This window comes from Schistocerca americana, chromosome 1, assembly GCF_021461395.2.
Source record: "Schistocerca americana isolate TAMUIC-IGC-003095 chromosome 1, iqSchAmer2.1, whole genome shotgun sequence".
Taxonomy (NCBI): domain Eukaryota; kingdom Metazoa; phylum Arthropoda; class Insecta; order Orthoptera; family Acrididae; genus Schistocerca; species Schistocerca americana.
In genome coordinates, this window is record NC_060119.1 from 112,628,085 (window position 1) to 112,643,884 (window position 15,800).

The window sequence follows — 15,800 nt, forward strand, 5'->3', positions numbered from 1 at the left end:
CCGACTTAGCTCGACTGACGCTCGCTGACGCTCGGGTAGAACACTATACATACGACAGCAAAACGACATTCAACTACGAGAAACATGAGGATGATGCACTGACCTCGATACGTCTGAGTATGTACAGGCACACAGGAAAGGCTCATGCGACGTCCTGACTCTCTGCAGACGTAGAGTAGCGCATCAGGAAGGGTACACTTGGCAAGTGTTGATTTGAGCGAGCACACCGCCAGCTTAGCGCCAGTCAGCCTCTGTGGCCTAATGGATAAGGCATCGGTCTCCTAAACCGGGGATTGTGGGTTCGAGTCCCACCAGAGGTACACGTTTTACTCACTGGGGCAAAATCACTCTCACCACATACAGCTGTAATAGTTGAGAAAGCTGGCGTTTCTGAGTGCTTACAGGTATCACAGGTATGACGACGATATGAAAATACGCACTTACTGACAACCAAAAACGAAACGACGGCCATTATCAATCGACCTATTAGCAGCGGAAGTGTTTCAAAGCGTGATGGCGCTGTGAAAGGAAACGCTATTTTGAAATTGCTTGTTGGTAAACAGTATGACCCATATGAATAGTCACTTACCTGTCTTGTGTGCAGGACTTACAGTCCAGAAAGGGAATAGCCTAAGACGGCAGGTATAAGAATTGCCAGCAGAAAGTAGGCGCCTGGACTTGGATACGTCTGAGTATGTACAGGCACACAGGAAAGGCTCATGCGACGTCCTGACTCTCTGCAGACGTAGAGTAGCGCATCAGGAAGGGTACACTTGGCAAGTGTTGATTTGAGCGAGCACACCGCCAGCTTAGCGCCAGTCAGCCTCTGTGGCCTAATGGATAAGGCATCGGTCTCCTAAACCGGGGATTGTGGGTTCGAGTCCCACCAGAGGTACACGTTTTACTCACTGGGGCAAAATCACTCTCACCACATACAGCTGTAATAGTTGAGAAAGCTGGCGTTTCTGAGTGCTTACAGGTATCACAGGTATGACGACGATATGAAAATACGCACTTACTGACAACCAAAAACGAAACGACGGCCATTATCAATCGACCTATTAGCAGCGGAAGTGTTTCAAAGCGTGATGGCGCTGTGAAAGGAAACGCTATTTTGAAATTGCTTGTTGGTAAACAGTATGACCCATATGAATAGTCACTTACCTGTCTTGTGTGCAGGACTTACAGTCCAGAAAGGGAATAGCCTAAGACGGCAGGTATAAGAATTGCCAGCAGAAAGTAGGCGCCTGGACTTGGATACGTCTGAGTATGTACAGGCACACAGGAAAGGCTCATGCGACGTCCTGACTCTCTGCAGACGTAGAGTAGCGCATCAGGAAGGGTACACTTGGCAAGTGTTGATTTGAGCGAGCACACCGCCAGCTTAGCGCCAGTCAGCCTCTGTGGCCTAATGGATAAGGCATCGGTCTCCTAAACCGGGGATTGTGGGTTCGAGTCCCACCAGAGGTACACGTTTTACTCACTGGGGCAAAATCACTCTCACCACATACAGCTGTAATAGTTGAGAAAGCTGGCGTTTCTGAGTGCTTACAGGTATCACAGGTATGACGACGATATGAAAATACGCACTTACTGACAACCAAAAACGAAACGACGGCCATTATCAATCGACCTATTAGCAGCGGAAGTGTTTCAAAGCGTGATGGCGCTGTGAAAGGAAACGCTATTTTGAAATTGCTTGTTGGTAAACAGTATGACCCATATGAATAGTCACTTACCTGTCTTGTGTGCAGGACTTACAGTCCAGAAAGGGAATAGCCTAAGACGGCAGGTATAAGAATTGCCAGCAGAAAGTAGGCGCCTGGACTTGGATACGTCTGAGTATGTACAGGCACACAGGAAAGGCTCATGCGACGTCCTGACTCTCTGCAGACGTAGAGTAGCGCATCAGGAAGGGTACACTTGGCAAGTGTTGATTTGAGCGAGCACACCGCCAGCTTAGCGCCAGTCAGCCTCTGTGGCCTAATGGATAAGGCATCGGTCTCCTAAACCGGGGATTGTGGGTTCGAGTCCCACCAGAGGTACACGTTTTACTCACTGGGGCAAAATCACTCTCACCACATACAGCTGTAATAGTTGAGAAAGCTGGCGTTTCTGAGTGCTTACAGGTATCACAGGTATGACGACGATATGAAAATACGCACTTACTGACAACCAAAAACGAAACGACGGCCATTATCAATCGACCTATTAGCAGCGGAAGTGTTTCAAAGCGTGATGGCGCTGTGAAAGGAAACGCTATTTTGAAATTGCTTGTTGGTAAACAGTATGACCCATATGAATAGTCACTTACCTGTCTTGTGTGCAGGACTTACAGTCCAGAAAGGGAATAGCCTAAGACGGCAGGTATAAGAATTGCCAGCAGAAAGTAGGCGCCTGGACTTGGATACGTCTGAGTATGTACAGGCACACAGGAAAGGCTCATGCGACGTCCTGACTCTCTGCAGACGTAGAGTAGCGCATCAGGAAGGGTACACTTGGCAAGTGTTGATTTGAGCGAGCACACCGCCAGCTTAGCGCCAGTCAGCCTCTGTGGCCTAATGGATAAGGCATCGGTCTCCTAAACCGGGGATTGTGGGTTCGAGTCCCACCAGAGGTACACGTTTTACTCACTGGGGCAAAATCACTCTCACCACATACAGCTGTAATAGTTGAGAAAGCTGGCGTTTCTGAGTGCTTACAGGTATCACAGGTATGACGACGATATGAAAATACGCACTTACTGACAACCAAAAACGAAACGACGGCCATTATCAATCGACCTATTAGCAGCGGAAGTGTTTCAAAGCGTGATGGCGCTGTGAAAGGAAACGCTATTTTGAAATTGCTTGTTGGTAAACAGTATGACCCATATGAATAGTCACTTACCTGTCTTGTGTGCAGGACTTACAGTCCAGAAAGGGAATAGCCTAAGACGGCAGGTATAAGAATTGCCAGCAGAAAGTAGGCGCCTGGACTTGGATACGTCTGAGTATGTACAGGCACACAGGAAAGGCTCATGCGACGTCCTGACTCTCTGCAGACGTAGAGTAGCGCATCAGGAAGGGTACACTTGGCAAGTGTTGATTTGAGCGAGCACACCGCCAGCTTAGCGCCAGTCAGCCTCTGTGGCCTAATGGATAAGGCATCGGTCTCCTAAACCGGGGATTGTGGGTTCGAGTCCCACCAGAGGTACACGTTTTACTCACTGGGGCAAAATCACTCTCACCACATACAGCTGTAATAGTTGAGAAAGCTGGCGTTTCTGAGTGCTTACAGGTATCACAGGTATGACGACGATATGAAAATACGCACTTACTGACAACCAAAAACGAAACGACGGCCATTATCAATCGACCTATTAGCAGCGGAAGTGTTTCAAAGCGTGATGGCGCTGTGAAAGGAAACGCTATTTTGAAATTGCTTGTTGGTAAACAGTATGACCCATATGAATAGTCACTTACCTGTCTTGTGTGCAGGACTTACAGTCCAGAAAGGGAATAGCCTAAGACGGCAGGTATAAGAATTGCCAGCAGAAAGTAGGCGCCTGGACTTGGATACGTCTGAGTATGTACAGGCACACAGGAAAGGCTCATGCGACGTCCTGACTCTCTGCAGACGTAGAGTAGCGCATCAGGAAGGGTACACTTGGCAAGTGTTGATTTGAGCGAGCACACCGCCAGCTTAGCGCCAGTCAGCCTCTGTGGCCTAATGGATAAGGCATCGGTCTCCTAAACCGGGGATTGTGGGTTCGAGTCCCACCAGAGGTACACGTTTTACTCACTGGGGCAAAATCACTCTCACCACATACAGCTGTAATAGTTGAGAAAGCTGGCGTTTCTGAGTGCTTACAGGTATCACAGGTATGACGACGATATGAAAATACGCACTTACTGACAACCAAAAACGAAACGACGGCCATTATCAATCGACCTATTAGCAGCGGAAGTGTTTCAAAGCGTGATGGCGCTGTGAAAGGAAACGCTATTTTGAAATTGCTTGTTGGTAAACAGTATGACCCATATGAATAGTCACTTACCTGTCTTGTGTGCAGGACTTACAGTCCAGAAAGGGAATAGCCTAAGACGGCAGGTATAAGAATTGCCAGCAGAAAGTAGGCGCCTGGACTTGGATACGTCTGAGTATGTACAGGCACACAGGAAAGGCTCATGCGACGTCCTGACTCTCTGCAGACGTAGAGTAGCGCATCAGGAAGGGTACACTTGGCAAGTGTTGATTTGAGCGAGCACACCGCCAGCTTAGCGCCAGTCAGCCTCTGTGGCCTAATGGATAAGGCATCGGTCTCCTAAACCGGGGATTGTGGGTTCGAGTCCCACCAGAGGTACACGTTTTACTCACTGGGGCAAAATCACTCTCACCACATACAGCTGTAATAGTTGAGAAAGCTGGCGTTTCTGAGTGCTTACAGGTATCACAGGTATGACGACGATATGAAAATACGCACTTACTGACAACCAAAAACGAAACGACGGCCATTATCAATCGACCTATTAGCAGCGGAAGTGTTTCAAAGCGTGATGGCGCTGTGAAAGGAAACGCTATTTTGAAATTGCTTGTTGGTAAACAGTATGACCCATATGAATAGTCACTTACCTGTCTTGTGTGCAGGACTTACAGTCCAGAAAGGGAATAGCCTAAGACGGCAGGTATAAGAATTGCCAGCAGAAAGTAGGCGCCTGGACTTGGATACGTCTGAGTATGTACAGGCACACAGGAAAGGCTCATGCGACGTCCTGACTCTCTGCAGACGTAGAGTAGCGCATCAGGAAGGGTACACTTGGCAAGTGTTGATTTGAGCGAGCACACCGCCAGCTTAGCGCCAGTCAGCCTCTGTGGCCTAATGGATAAGGCATCGGTCTCCTAAACCGGGGATTGTGGGTTCGAGTCCCACCAGAGGTACACGTTTTACTCACTGGGGCAAAATCACTCTCACCACATACAGCTGTAATAGTTGAGAAAGCTGGCGTTTCTGAGTGCTTACAGGTATCACAGGTATGACGACGATATGAAAATACGCACTTACTGACAACCAAAAACGAAACGACGGCCATTATCAATCGACCTATTAGCAGCGGAAGTGTTTCAAAGCGTGATGGCGCTGTGAAAGGAAACGCTATTTTGAAATTGCTTGTTGGTAAACAGTATGACCCATATGAATAGTCACTTACCTGTCTTGTGTGCAGGACTTACAGTCCAGAAAGGGAATAGCCTAAGACGGCAGGTATAAGAATTGCCAGCAGAAAGTAGGCGCCTGGACTTGGATACGTCTGAGTATGTACAGGCACACAGGAAAGGCTCATGCGACGTCCTGACTCTCTGCAGACGTAGAGTAGCGCATCAGGAAGGGTACACTTGGCAAGTGTTGATTTGAGCGAGCACACCGCCAGCTTAGCGCCAGTCAGCCTCTGTGGCCTAATGGATAAGGCATCGGTCTCCTAAACCGGGGATTGTGGGTTCGAGTCCCACCAGAGGTACACGTTTTACTCACTGGGGCAAAATCACTCTCACCACATACAGCTGTAATAGTTGAGAAAGCTGGCGTTTCTGAGTGCTTACAGGTATCACAGGTATGACGACGATATGAAAATACGCACTTACTGACAACCAAAAACGAAACGACGGCCATTATCAATCGACCTATTAGCAGCGGAAGTGTTTCAAAGCGTGATGGCGCTGTGAAAGGAAACGCTATTTTGAAATTGCTTGTTGGTAAACAGTATGACCCATATGAATAGTCACTTACCTGTCTTGTGTGCAGGACTTACAGTCCAGAAAGGGAATAGCCTAAGACGGCAGGTATAAGAATTGCCAGCAGAAAGTAGGCGCCTGGACTTGGATACGTCTGAGTATGTACAGGCACACAGGAAAGGCTCATGCGACGTCCTGACTCTCTGCAGACGTAGAGTAGCGCATCAGGAAGGGTACACTTGGCAAGTGTTGATTTGAGCGAGCACACCGCCAGCTTAGCGCCAGTCAGCCTCTGTGGCCTAATGGATAAGGCATCGGTCTCCTAAACCGGGGATTGTGGGTTCGAGTCCCACCAGAGGTACACGTTTTACTCACTGGGGCAAAATCACTCTCACCACATACAGCTGTAATAGTTGAGAAAGCTGGCGTTTCTGAGTGCTTACAGGTATCACAGGTATGACGACGATATGAAAATACGCACTTACTGACAACCAAAAACGAAACGACGGCCATTATCAATCGACCTATTAGCAGCGGAAGTGTTTCAAAGCGTGATGGCGCTGTGAAAGGAAACGCTATTTTGAAATTGCTTGTTGGTAAACAGTATGACCCATATGAATAGTCACTTACCTGTCTTGTGTGCAGGACTTACAGTCCAGAAAGGGAATAGCCTAAGACGGCAGGTATAAGAATTGCCAGCAGAAAGTAGGCGCCTGGACTTGGATACGTCTGAGTATGTACAGGCACACAGGAAAGGCTCATGCGACGTCCTGACTCTCTGCAGACGTAGAGTAGCGCATCAGGAAGGGTACACTTGGCAAGTGTTGATTTGAGCGAGCACACCGCCAGCTTAGCGCCAGTCAGCCTCTGTGGCCTAATGGATAAGGCATCGGTCTCCTAAACCGGGGATTGTGGGTTCGAGTCCCACCAGAGGTACACGTTTTACTCACTGGGGCAAAATCACTCTCACCACATACAGCTGTAATAGTTGAGAAAGCTGGCGTTTCTGAGTGCTTACAGGTATCACAGGTATGACGACGATATGAAAATACGCACTTACTGACAACCAAAAACGAAACGACGGCCATTATCAATCGACCTATTAGCAGCGGAAGTGTTTCAAAGCGTGATGGCGCTGTGAAAGGAAACGCTATTTTGAAATTGCTTGTTGGTAAACAGTATGACCCATATGAATAGTCACTTACCTGTCTTGTGTGCAGGACTTACAGTCCAGAAAGGGAATAGCCTAAGACGGCAGGTATAAGAATTGCCAGCAGAAAGTAGGCGCCTGGACTTGGATACGTCTGAGTATGTACAGGCACACAGGAAAGGCTCATGCGACGTCCTGACTCTCTGCAGACGTAGAGTAGCGCATCAGGAAGGGTACACTTGGCAAGTGTTGATTTGAGCGAGCACACCGCCAGCTTAGCGCCAGTCAGCCTCTGTGGCCTAATGGATAAGGCATCGGTCTCCTAAACCGGGGATTGTGGGTTCGAGTCCCACCAGAGGTACACGTTTTACTCACTGGGGCAAAATCACTCTCACCACATACAGCTGTAATAGTTGAGAAAGCTGGCGTTTCTGAGTGCTTACAGGTATCACAGGTATGACGACGATATGAAAATACGCACTTACTGACAACCAAAAACGAAACGACGGCCATTATCAATCGACCTATTAGCAGCGGAAGTGTTTCAAAGCGTGATGGCGCTGTGAAAGGAAACGCTATTTTGAAATTGCTTGTTGGTAAACAGTATGACCCATATGAATAGTCACTTACCTGTCTTGTGTGCAGGACTTACAGTCCAGAAAGGGAATAGCCTAAGACGGCAGGTATAAGAATTGCCAGCAGAAAGTAGGCGCCTGGACTTGGATACGTCTGAGTATGTACAGGCACACAGGAAAGGCTCATGCGACGTCCTGACTCTCTGCAGACGTAGAGTAGCGCATCAGGAAGGGTACACTTGGCAAGTGTTGATTTGAGCGAGCACACCGCCAGCTTAGCGCCAGTCAGCCTCTGTGGCCTAATGGATAAGGCATCGGTCTCCTAAACCGGGGATTGTGGGTTCGAGTCCCACCAGAGGTACACGTTTTACTCACTGGGGCAAAATCACTCTCACCACATACAGCTGTAATAGTTGAGAAAGCTGGCGTTTCTGAGTGCTTACAGGTATCACAGGTATGACGACGATATGAAAATACGCACTTACTGACAACCAAAAACGAAACGACGGCCATTATCAATCGACCTATTAGCAGCGGAAGTGTTTCAAAGCGTGATGGCGCTGTGAAAGGAAACGCTATTTTGAAATTGCTTGTTGGTAAACAGTATGACCCATATGAATAGTCACTTACCTGTCTTGTGTGCAGGACTTACAGTCCAGAAAGGGAATAGCCTAAGACGGCAGGTATAAGAATTGCCAGCAGAAAGTAGGCGCCTGGACTTGGATACGTCTGAGTATGTACAGGCACACAGGAAAGGCTCATGCGACGTCCTGACTCTCTGCAGACGTAGAGTAGCGCATCAGGAAGGGTACACTTGGCAAGTGTTGATTTGAGCGAGCACACCGCCAGCTTAGCGCCAGTCAGCCTCTGTGGCCTAATGGATAAGGCATCGGTCTCCTAAACCGGGGATTGTGGGTTCGAGTCCCACCAGAGGTACACGTTTTACTCACTGGGGCAAAATCACTCTCACCACATACAGCTGTAATAGTTGAGAAAGCTGGCGTTTCTGAGTGCTTACAGGTATCACAGGTATGACGACGATATGAAAATACGCACTTACTGACAACCAAAAACGAAACGACGGCCATTATCAATCGACCTATTAGCAGCGGAAGTGTTTCAAAGCGTGATGGCGCTGTGAAAGGAAACGCTATTTTGAAATTGCTTGTTGGTAAACAGTATGACCCATATGAATAGTCACTTACCTGTCTTGTGTGCAGGACTTACAGTCCAGAAAGGGAATAGCCTAAGACGGCAGGTATAAGAATTGCCAGCAGAAAGTAGGCGCCTGGACTTGGATACGTCTGAGTATGTACAGGCACACAGGAAAGGCTCATGCGACGTCCTGACTCTCTGCAGACGTAGAGTAGCGCATCAGGAAGGGTACACTTGGCAAGTGTTGATTTGAGCGAGCACACCGCCAGCTTAGCGCCAGTCAGCCTCTGTGGCCTAATGGATAAGGCATCGGTCTCCTAAACCGGGGATTGTGGGTTCGAGTCCCACCAGAGGTACACGTTTTACTCACTGGGGCAAAATCACTCTCACCACATACAGCTGTAATAGTTGAGAAAGCTGGCGTTTCTGAGTGCTTACAGGTATCACAGGTATGACGACGATATGAAAATACGCACTTACTGACAACCAAAAACGAAACGACGGCCATTATCAATCGACCTATTAGCAGCGGAAGTGTTTCAAAGCGTGATGGCGCTGTGAAAGGAAACGCTATTTTGAAATTGCTTGTTGGTAAACAGTATGACCCATATGAATAGTCACTTACCTGTCTTGTGTGCAGGACTTACAGTCCAGAAAGGGAATAGCCTAAGACGGCAGGTATAAGAATTGCCAGCAGAAAGTAGGCGCCTGGACTTGGATACGTCTGAGTATGTACAGGCACACAGGAAAGGCTCATGCGACGTCCTGACTCTCTGCAGACGTAGAGTAGCGCATCAGGAAGGGTACACTTGGCAAGTGTTGATTTGAGCGAGCACACCGCCAGCTTAGCGCCAGTCAGCCTCTGTGGCCTAATGGATAAGGCATCGGTCTCCTAAACCGGGGATTGTGGGTTCGAGTCCCACCAGAGGTACACGTTTTACTCACTGGGGCAAAATCACTCTCACCACATACAGCTGTAATAGTTGAGAAAGCTGGCGTTTCTGAGTGCTTACAGGTATCACAGGTATGACGACGATATGAAAATACGCACTTACTGACAACCAAAAACGAAACGACGGCCATTATCAATCGACCTATTAGCAGCGGAAGTGTTTCAAAGCGTGATGGCGCTGTGAAAGGAAACGCTATTTTGAAATTGCTTGTTGGTAAACAGTATGACCCATATGAATAGTCACTTACCTGTCTTGTGTGCAGGACTTACAGTCCAGAAAGGGAATAGCCTAAGACGGCAGGTATAAGAATTGCCAGCAGAAAGTAGGCGCCTGGACTTGGATACGTCTGAGTATGTACAGGCACACAGGAAAGGCTCATGCGACGTCCTGACTCTCTGCAGACGTAGAGTAGCGCATCAGGAAGGGTACACTTGGCAAGTGTTGATTTGAGCGAGCACACCGCCAGCTTAGCGCCAGTCAGCCTCTGTGGCCTAATGGATAAGGCATCGGTCTCCTAAACCGGGGATTGTGGGTTCGAGTCCCACCAGAGGTACACGTTTTACTCACTGGGGCAAAATCACTCTCACCACATACAGCTGTAATAGTTGAGAAAGCTGGCGTTTCTGAGTGCTTACAGGTATCACAGGTATGACGACGATATGAAAATACGCACTTACTGACAACCAAAAACGAAACGACGGCCATTATCAATCGACCTATTAGCAGCGGAAGTGTTTCAAAGCGTGATGGCGCTGTGAAAGGAAACGCTATTTTGAAATTGCTTGTTGGTAAACAGTATGACCCATATGAATAGTCACTTACCTGTCTTGTGTGCAGGACTTACAGTCCAGAAAGGGAATAGCCTAAGACGGCAGGTATAAGAATTGCCAGCAGAAAGTAGGCGCCTGGACTTGGATACGTCTGAGTATGTACAGGCACACAGGAAAGGCTCATGCGACGTCCTGACTCTCTGCAGACGTAGAGTAGCGCATCAGGAAGGGTACACTTGGCAAGTGTTGATTTGAGCGAGCACACCGCCAGCTTAGCGCCAGTCAGCCTCTGTGGCCTAATGGATAAGGCATCGGTCTCCTAAACCGGGGATTGTGGGTTCGAGTCCCACCAGAGGTACACGTTTTACTCACTGGGGCAAAATCACTCTCACCACATACAGCTGTAATAGTTGAGAAAGCTGGCGTTTCTGAGTGCTTACAGGTATCACAGGTATGACGACGATATGAAAATACGCACTTACTGACAACCAAAAACGAAACGACGGCCATTATCAATCGACCTATTAGCAGCGGAAGTGTTTCAAAGCGTGATGGCGCTGTGAAAGGAAACGCTATTTTGAAATTGCTTGTTGGTAAACAGTATGACCCATATGAATAGTCACTTACCTGTCTTGTGTGCAGGACTTACAGTCCAGAAAGGGAATAGCCTAAGACGGCAGGTATAAGAATTGCCAGCAGAAAGTAGGCGCCTGGACTTGGATACGTCTGAGTATGTACAGGCACACAGGAAAGGCTCATGCGACGTCCTGACTCTCTGCAGACGTAGAGTAGCGCATCAGGAAGGGTACACTTGGCAAGTGTTGATTTGAGCGAGCACACCGCCAGCTTAGCGCCAGTCAGCCTCTGTGGCCTAATGGATAAGGCATCGGTCTCCTAAACCGGGGATTGTGGGTTCGAGTCCCACCAGAGGTACACGTTTTACTCACTGGGGCAAAATCACTCTCACCACATACAGCTGTAATAGTTGAGAAAGCTGGCGTTTCTGAGTGCTTACAGGTATCACAGGTATGACGACGATATGAAAATACGCACTTACTGACAACCAAAAACGAAACGACGGCCATTATCAATCGACCTATTAGCAGCGGAAGTGTTTCAAAGCGTGATGGCGCTGTGAAAGGAAACGCTATTTTGAAATTGCTTGTTGGTAAACAGTATGACCCATATGAATAGTCACTTACCTGTCTTGTGTGCAGGACTTACAGTCCAGAAAGGGAATAGCCTAAGACGGCAGGTATAAGAATTGCCAGCAGAAAGTAGGCGCCTGGACTTGGATACGTCTGAGTATGTACAGGCACACAGGAAAGGCTCATGCGACGTCCTGACTCTCTGCAGACGTAGAGTAGCGCATCAGGAAGGGTACACTTGGCAAGTGTTGATTTGAGCGAGCACACCGCCAGCTTAGCGCCAGTCAGCCTCTGTGGCCTAATGGATAAGGCATCGGTCTCCTAAACCGGGGATTGTGGGTTCGAGTCCCACCAGAGGTACACGTTTTACTCACTGGGGCAAAATCACTCTCACCACATACAGCTGTAATAGTTGAGAAAGCTGGCGTTTCTGAGTGCTTACAGGTATCACAGGTATGACGACGATATGAAAATACGCACTTACTGACAACCAAAAACGAAACGACGGCCATTATCAATCGACCTATTAGCAGCGGAAGTGTTTCAAAGCGTGATGGCGCTGTGAAAGGAAACGCTATTTTGAAATTGCTTGTTGGTAAACAGTATGACCCATATGAATAGTCACTTACCTGTCTTGTGTGCAGGACTTACAGTCCAGAAAGGGAATAGCCTAAGACGGCAGGTATAAGAATTGCCAGCAGAAAGTAGGCGCCTGGACTTGGATACGTCTGAGTATGTACAGGCACACAGGAAAGGCTCATGCGACGTCCTGACTCTCTGCAGACGTAGAGTAGCGCATCAGGAAGGGTACACTTGGCAAGTGTTGATTTGAGCGAGCACACCGCCAGCTTAGCGCCAGTCAGCCTCTGTGGCCTAATGGATAAGGCATCGGTCTCCTAAACCGGGGATTGTGGGTTCGAGTCCCACCAGAGGTACACGTTTTACTCACTGGGGCAAAATCACTCTCACCACATACAGCTGTAATAGTTGAGAAAGCTGGCGTTTCTGAGTGCTTACAGGTATCACAGGTATGACGACGATATGAAAATACGCACTTACTGACAACCAAAAACGAAACGACGGCCATTATCAATCGACCTATTAGCAGCGGAAGTGTTTCAAAGCGTGATGGCGCTGTGAAAGGAAACGCTATTTTGAAATTGCTTGTTGGTAAACAGTATGACCCATATGAATAGTCACTTACCTGTCTTGTGTGCAGGACTTACAGTCCAGAAAGGGAATAGCCTAAGACGGCAGGTATAAGAATTGCCAGCAGAAAGTAGGCGCCTGGACTTGGATACGTCTGAGTATGTACAGGCACACAGGAAAGGCTCATGCGACGTCCTGACTCTCTGCAGACGTAGAGTAGCGCATCAGGAAGGGTACACTTGGCAAGTGTTGATTTGAGCGAGCACACCGCCAGCTTAGCGCCAGTCAGCCTCTGTGGCCTAATGGATAAGGCATCGGTCTCCTAAACCGGGGATTGTGGGTTCGAGTCCCACCAGAGGTACACGTTTTACTCACTGGGGCAAAATCACTCTCACCACATACAGCTGTAATAGTTGAGAAAGCTGGCGTTTCTGAGTGCTTACAGGTATCACAGGTATGACGACGATATGAAAATACGCACTTACTGACAACCAAAAACGAAACGACGGCCATTATCAATCGACCTATTAGCAGCGGAAGTGTTTCAAAGCGTGATGGCGCTGTGAAAGGAAACGCTATTTTGAAATTGCTTGTTGGTAAACAGTATGACCCATATGAATAGTCACTTACCTGTCTTGTGTGCAGGACTTACAGTCCAGAAAGGGAATAGCCTAAGACGGCAGGTATAAGAATTGCCAGCAGAAAGTAGGCGCCTGGACTTGGATACGTCTGAGTATGTACAGGCACACAGGAAAGGCTCATGCGACGTCCTGACTCTCTGCAGACGTAGAGTAGCGCATCAGGAAGGGTACACTTGGCAAGTGTTGATTTGAGCGAGCACACCGCCAGCTTAGCGCCAGTCAGCCTCTGTGGCCTAATGGATAAGGCATCGGTCTCCTAAACCGGGGATTGTGGGTTCGAGTCCCACCAGAGGTACACGTTTTACTCACTGGGGCAAAATCACTCTCACCACATACAGCTGTAATAGTTGAGAAAGCTGGCGTTTCTGAGTGCTTACAGGTATCACAGGTATGACGACGATATGAAAATACGCACTTACTGACAACCAAAAACGAAACGACGGCCATTATCAATCGACCTATTAGCAGCGGAAGTGTTTCAAAGCGTGATGGCGCTGTGAAAGGAAACGCTATTTTGAAATTGCTTGTTGGTAAACAGTATGACCCATATGAATAGTCACTTACCTGTCTTGTGTGCAGGACTTACAGTCCAGAAAGGGAATAGCCTAAGACGGCAGGTATAAGAATTGCCAGCAGAAAGTAGGCGCCTGGACTTGGATACGTCTGAGTATGTACAGGCACACAGGAAAGGCTCATGCGACGTCCTGACTCTCTGCAGACGTAGAGTAGCGCATCAGGAAGGGTACACTTGGCAAGTGTTGATTTGAGCGAGCACACCGCCAGCTTAGCGCCAGTCAGCCTCTGTGGCCTAATGGATAAGGCATCGGTCTCCTAAACCGGGGATTGTGGGTTCGAGTCCCACCAGAGGTACACGTTTTACTCACTGGGGCAAAATCACTCTCACCACATACAGCTGTAATAGTTGAGAAAGCTGGCGTTTCTGAGTGCTTACAGGTATCACAGGTATGACGACGATATGAAAATACGCACTTACTGACAACCAAAAACGAAACGACGGCCATTATCAATCGACCTATTAGCAGCGGAAGTGTTTCAAAGCGTGATGGCGCTGTGAAAGGAAACGCTATTTTGAAATTGCTTGTTGGTAAACAGTATGACCCATATGAATAGTCACTTACCTGTCTTGTGTGCAGGACTTACAGTCCAGAAAGGGAATAGCCTAAGACGGCAGGTATAAGAATTGCCAGCAGAAAGTAGGCGCCTGGACTTGGATACGTCTGAGTATGTACAGGCACACAGGAAAGGCTCATGCGACGTCCTGACTCTCTGCAGACGTAGAGTAGCGCATCAGGAAGGGTACACTTGGCAAGTGTTGATTTGAGCGAGCACACCGCCAGCTTAGCGCCAGTCAGCCTCTGTGGCCTAATGGATAAGGCATCGGTCTCCTAAACCGGGGATTGTGGGTTCGAGTCCCACCAGAGGTACACGTTTTACTCACTGGGGCAAAATCACTCTCACCACATACAGCTGTAATAGTTGAGAAAGCTGGCGTTTCTGAGTGCTTACAGGTATCACAGGTATGACGACGATATGAAAATACGCACTTACTGACAACCAAAAACGAAACGACGGCCATTATCAATCGACCTATTAGCAGCGGAAGTGTTTCAAAGCGTGATGGCGCTGTGAAAGGAAACGCTATTTTGAAATTGCTTGTTGGTAAACAGTATGACCCATATGAATAGTCACTTACCTGTCTTGTGTGCAGGACTTACAGTCCAGAAAGGGAATAGCCTAAGACGGCAGGTATAAGAATTGCCAGCAGAAAGTAGGCGCCTGGACTTGGATACGTCTGAGTATGTACAGGCACACAGGAAAGGCTCATGCGACGTCCTGACTCTCTGCAGACGTAGAGTAGCGCATCAGGAAGGGTACACTTGGCAAGTGTTGATTTGAGCGAGCACACCGCCAGCTTAGCGCCAGTCAGCCTCTGTGGCCTAATGGATAAGGCATCGGTCTCCTAAACCGGGGATTGTGGGTTCGAGTCCCACCAGAGGTACACGTTTTACTCACTGGGGCAAAATCACTCTCACCACATACAGCTGTAATAGTTGAGAAAGCTGGCGTTTCTGAGTGCTTACAGGTATCACAGGTATGACGACGATATGAAAATACGCACTTACTGACAACCAAAAACGAAACGACGGCCATTATCAATCGACCTATTAGCAGCGGAAGTGTTTCAAAGCGTGATGGCGCTGTGAAAGGAAACGCTATTTTGAAATTGCTTGTTGGTAAACAGTATGACCCATATGAATAGTCACTTACCTGTCTTGTGTGCAGGACTTACAGTCCAGAAAGGGAATAGCCTAAGACGGCAGGTATAAGAATTGCCAGCAGAAAGTAGGCGCCTGGACTTGGATACGTCTGAGTATGTACAGGCACACAGGAAAGGCTCATGCGACGTCCTGACTCTCTGCAGACGTAGAGTAGCGCATCAGGAAGGGTACACTTGGCAAGTGTTGATTTGAGCGAGCACACCGCCAGCTTAGCGCCAGTCAGCCTCTGTGGCCTAATGGATAAGGCATC

General features: G+C 48.2%; 27 non-coding genes across 27 annotated transcripts; all 27 read left to right on the forward strand.

Moving 5' to 3' along the window:
• Positions 1-247: 247 nt before the first annotated feature.
• Positions 248-320, forward strand: Trnar-ccu. The gene has a single exon. It is a non-coding gene; the product is annotated as a tRNA-Arg (tRNA).
• A 502-nt stretch (positions 321-822) lies between these two features.
• Trnar-ccu lies at positions 823-895 on the forward strand. Its single transcript has one exon. It is a non-coding gene; the product is annotated as a tRNA-Arg (tRNA).
• A 502-nt stretch (positions 896-1,397) lies between these two features.
• On the forward strand, positions 1,398-1,470 carry Trnar-ccu. Its single transcript has one exon. It is a non-coding gene; the product is annotated as a tRNA-Arg (tRNA).
• Positions 1,471-1,972: 502 nt separating this feature from the next.
• On the forward strand, positions 1,973-2,045 carry Trnar-ccu. The gene has a single exon. It is a non-coding gene; the product is annotated as a tRNA-Arg (tRNA).
• Positions 2,046-2,547: 502 nt separating this feature from the next.
• Positions 2,548-2,620, forward strand: Trnar-ccu. Its single transcript has one exon. It is a non-coding gene; the product is annotated as a tRNA-Arg (tRNA).
• A 502-nt stretch (positions 2,621-3,122) lies between these two features.
• Positions 3,123-3,195, forward strand: Trnar-ccu. The gene has a single exon. It is a non-coding gene; the product is annotated as a tRNA-Arg (tRNA).
• A 502-nt stretch (positions 3,196-3,697) lies between these two features.
• Trnar-ccu lies at positions 3,698-3,770 on the forward strand. Its single transcript has one exon. It is a non-coding gene; the product is annotated as a tRNA-Arg (tRNA).
• Positions 3,771-4,272: 502 nt separating this feature from the next.
• On the forward strand, positions 4,273-4,345 carry Trnar-ccu. The gene has a single exon. It is a non-coding gene; the product is annotated as a tRNA-Arg (tRNA).
• A 502-nt stretch (positions 4,346-4,847) lies between these two features.
• Trnar-ccu lies at positions 4,848-4,920 on the forward strand. Its single transcript has one exon. It is a non-coding gene; the product is annotated as a tRNA-Arg (tRNA).
• Positions 4,921-5,422: 502 nt separating this feature from the next.
• Positions 5,423-5,495, forward strand: Trnar-ccu. The gene has a single exon. It is a non-coding gene; the product is annotated as a tRNA-Arg (tRNA).
• Positions 5,496-5,997: 502 nt separating this feature from the next.
• Trnar-ccu lies at positions 5,998-6,070 on the forward strand. The gene has a single exon. It is a non-coding gene; the product is annotated as a tRNA-Arg (tRNA).
• Positions 6,071-6,572: 502 nt separating this feature from the next.
• On the forward strand, positions 6,573-6,645 carry Trnar-ccu. The gene has a single exon. It is a non-coding gene; the product is annotated as a tRNA-Arg (tRNA).
• Positions 6,646-7,147: 502 nt separating this feature from the next.
• Positions 7,148-7,220, forward strand: Trnar-ccu. The gene has a single exon. It is a non-coding gene; the product is annotated as a tRNA-Arg (tRNA).
• Positions 7,221-7,722: 502 nt separating this feature from the next.
• Positions 7,723-7,795, forward strand: Trnar-ccu. Its single transcript has one exon. It is a non-coding gene; the product is annotated as a tRNA-Arg (tRNA).
• Positions 7,796-8,297: 502 nt separating this feature from the next.
• Positions 8,298-8,370, forward strand: Trnar-ccu. The gene has a single exon. It is a non-coding gene; the product is annotated as a tRNA-Arg (tRNA).
• Positions 8,371-8,872: 502 nt separating this feature from the next.
• Trnar-ccu lies at positions 8,873-8,945 on the forward strand. The gene has a single exon. It is a non-coding gene; the product is annotated as a tRNA-Arg (tRNA).
• A 502-nt stretch (positions 8,946-9,447) lies between these two features.
• Positions 9,448-9,520, forward strand: Trnar-ccu. Its single transcript has one exon. It is a non-coding gene; the product is annotated as a tRNA-Arg (tRNA).
• Positions 9,521-10,022: 502 nt separating this feature from the next.
• On the forward strand, positions 10,023-10,095 carry Trnar-ccu. The gene has a single exon. It is a non-coding gene; the product is annotated as a tRNA-Arg (tRNA).
• A 502-nt stretch (positions 10,096-10,597) lies between these two features.
• On the forward strand, positions 10,598-10,670 carry Trnar-ccu. Its single transcript has one exon. It is a non-coding gene; the product is annotated as a tRNA-Arg (tRNA).
• A 502-nt stretch (positions 10,671-11,172) lies between these two features.
• Trnar-ccu lies at positions 11,173-11,245 on the forward strand. The gene has a single exon. It is a non-coding gene; the product is annotated as a tRNA-Arg (tRNA).
• Positions 11,246-11,747: 502 nt separating this feature from the next.
• On the forward strand, positions 11,748-11,820 carry Trnar-ccu. Its single transcript has one exon. It is a non-coding gene; the product is annotated as a tRNA-Arg (tRNA).
• A 502-nt stretch (positions 11,821-12,322) lies between these two features.
• On the forward strand, positions 12,323-12,395 carry Trnar-ccu. The gene has a single exon. It is a non-coding gene; the product is annotated as a tRNA-Arg (tRNA).
• A 502-nt stretch (positions 12,396-12,897) lies between these two features.
• On the forward strand, positions 12,898-12,970 carry Trnar-ccu. Its single transcript has one exon. It is a non-coding gene; the product is annotated as a tRNA-Arg (tRNA).
• Positions 12,971-13,472: 502 nt separating this feature from the next.
• Trnar-ccu lies at positions 13,473-13,545 on the forward strand. The gene has a single exon. It is a non-coding gene; the product is annotated as a tRNA-Arg (tRNA).
• Positions 13,546-14,047: 502 nt separating this feature from the next.
• Positions 14,048-14,120, forward strand: Trnar-ccu. Its single transcript has one exon. It is a non-coding gene; the product is annotated as a tRNA-Arg (tRNA).
• Positions 14,121-14,622: 502 nt separating this feature from the next.
• Trnar-ccu lies at positions 14,623-14,695 on the forward strand. Its single transcript has one exon. It is a non-coding gene; the product is annotated as a tRNA-Arg (tRNA).
• A 502-nt stretch (positions 14,696-15,197) lies between these two features.
• Trnar-ccu lies at positions 15,198-15,270 on the forward strand. The gene has a single exon. It is a non-coding gene; the product is annotated as a tRNA-Arg (tRNA).
• Positions 15,271-15,800: the final 530 nt, after the last annotated feature.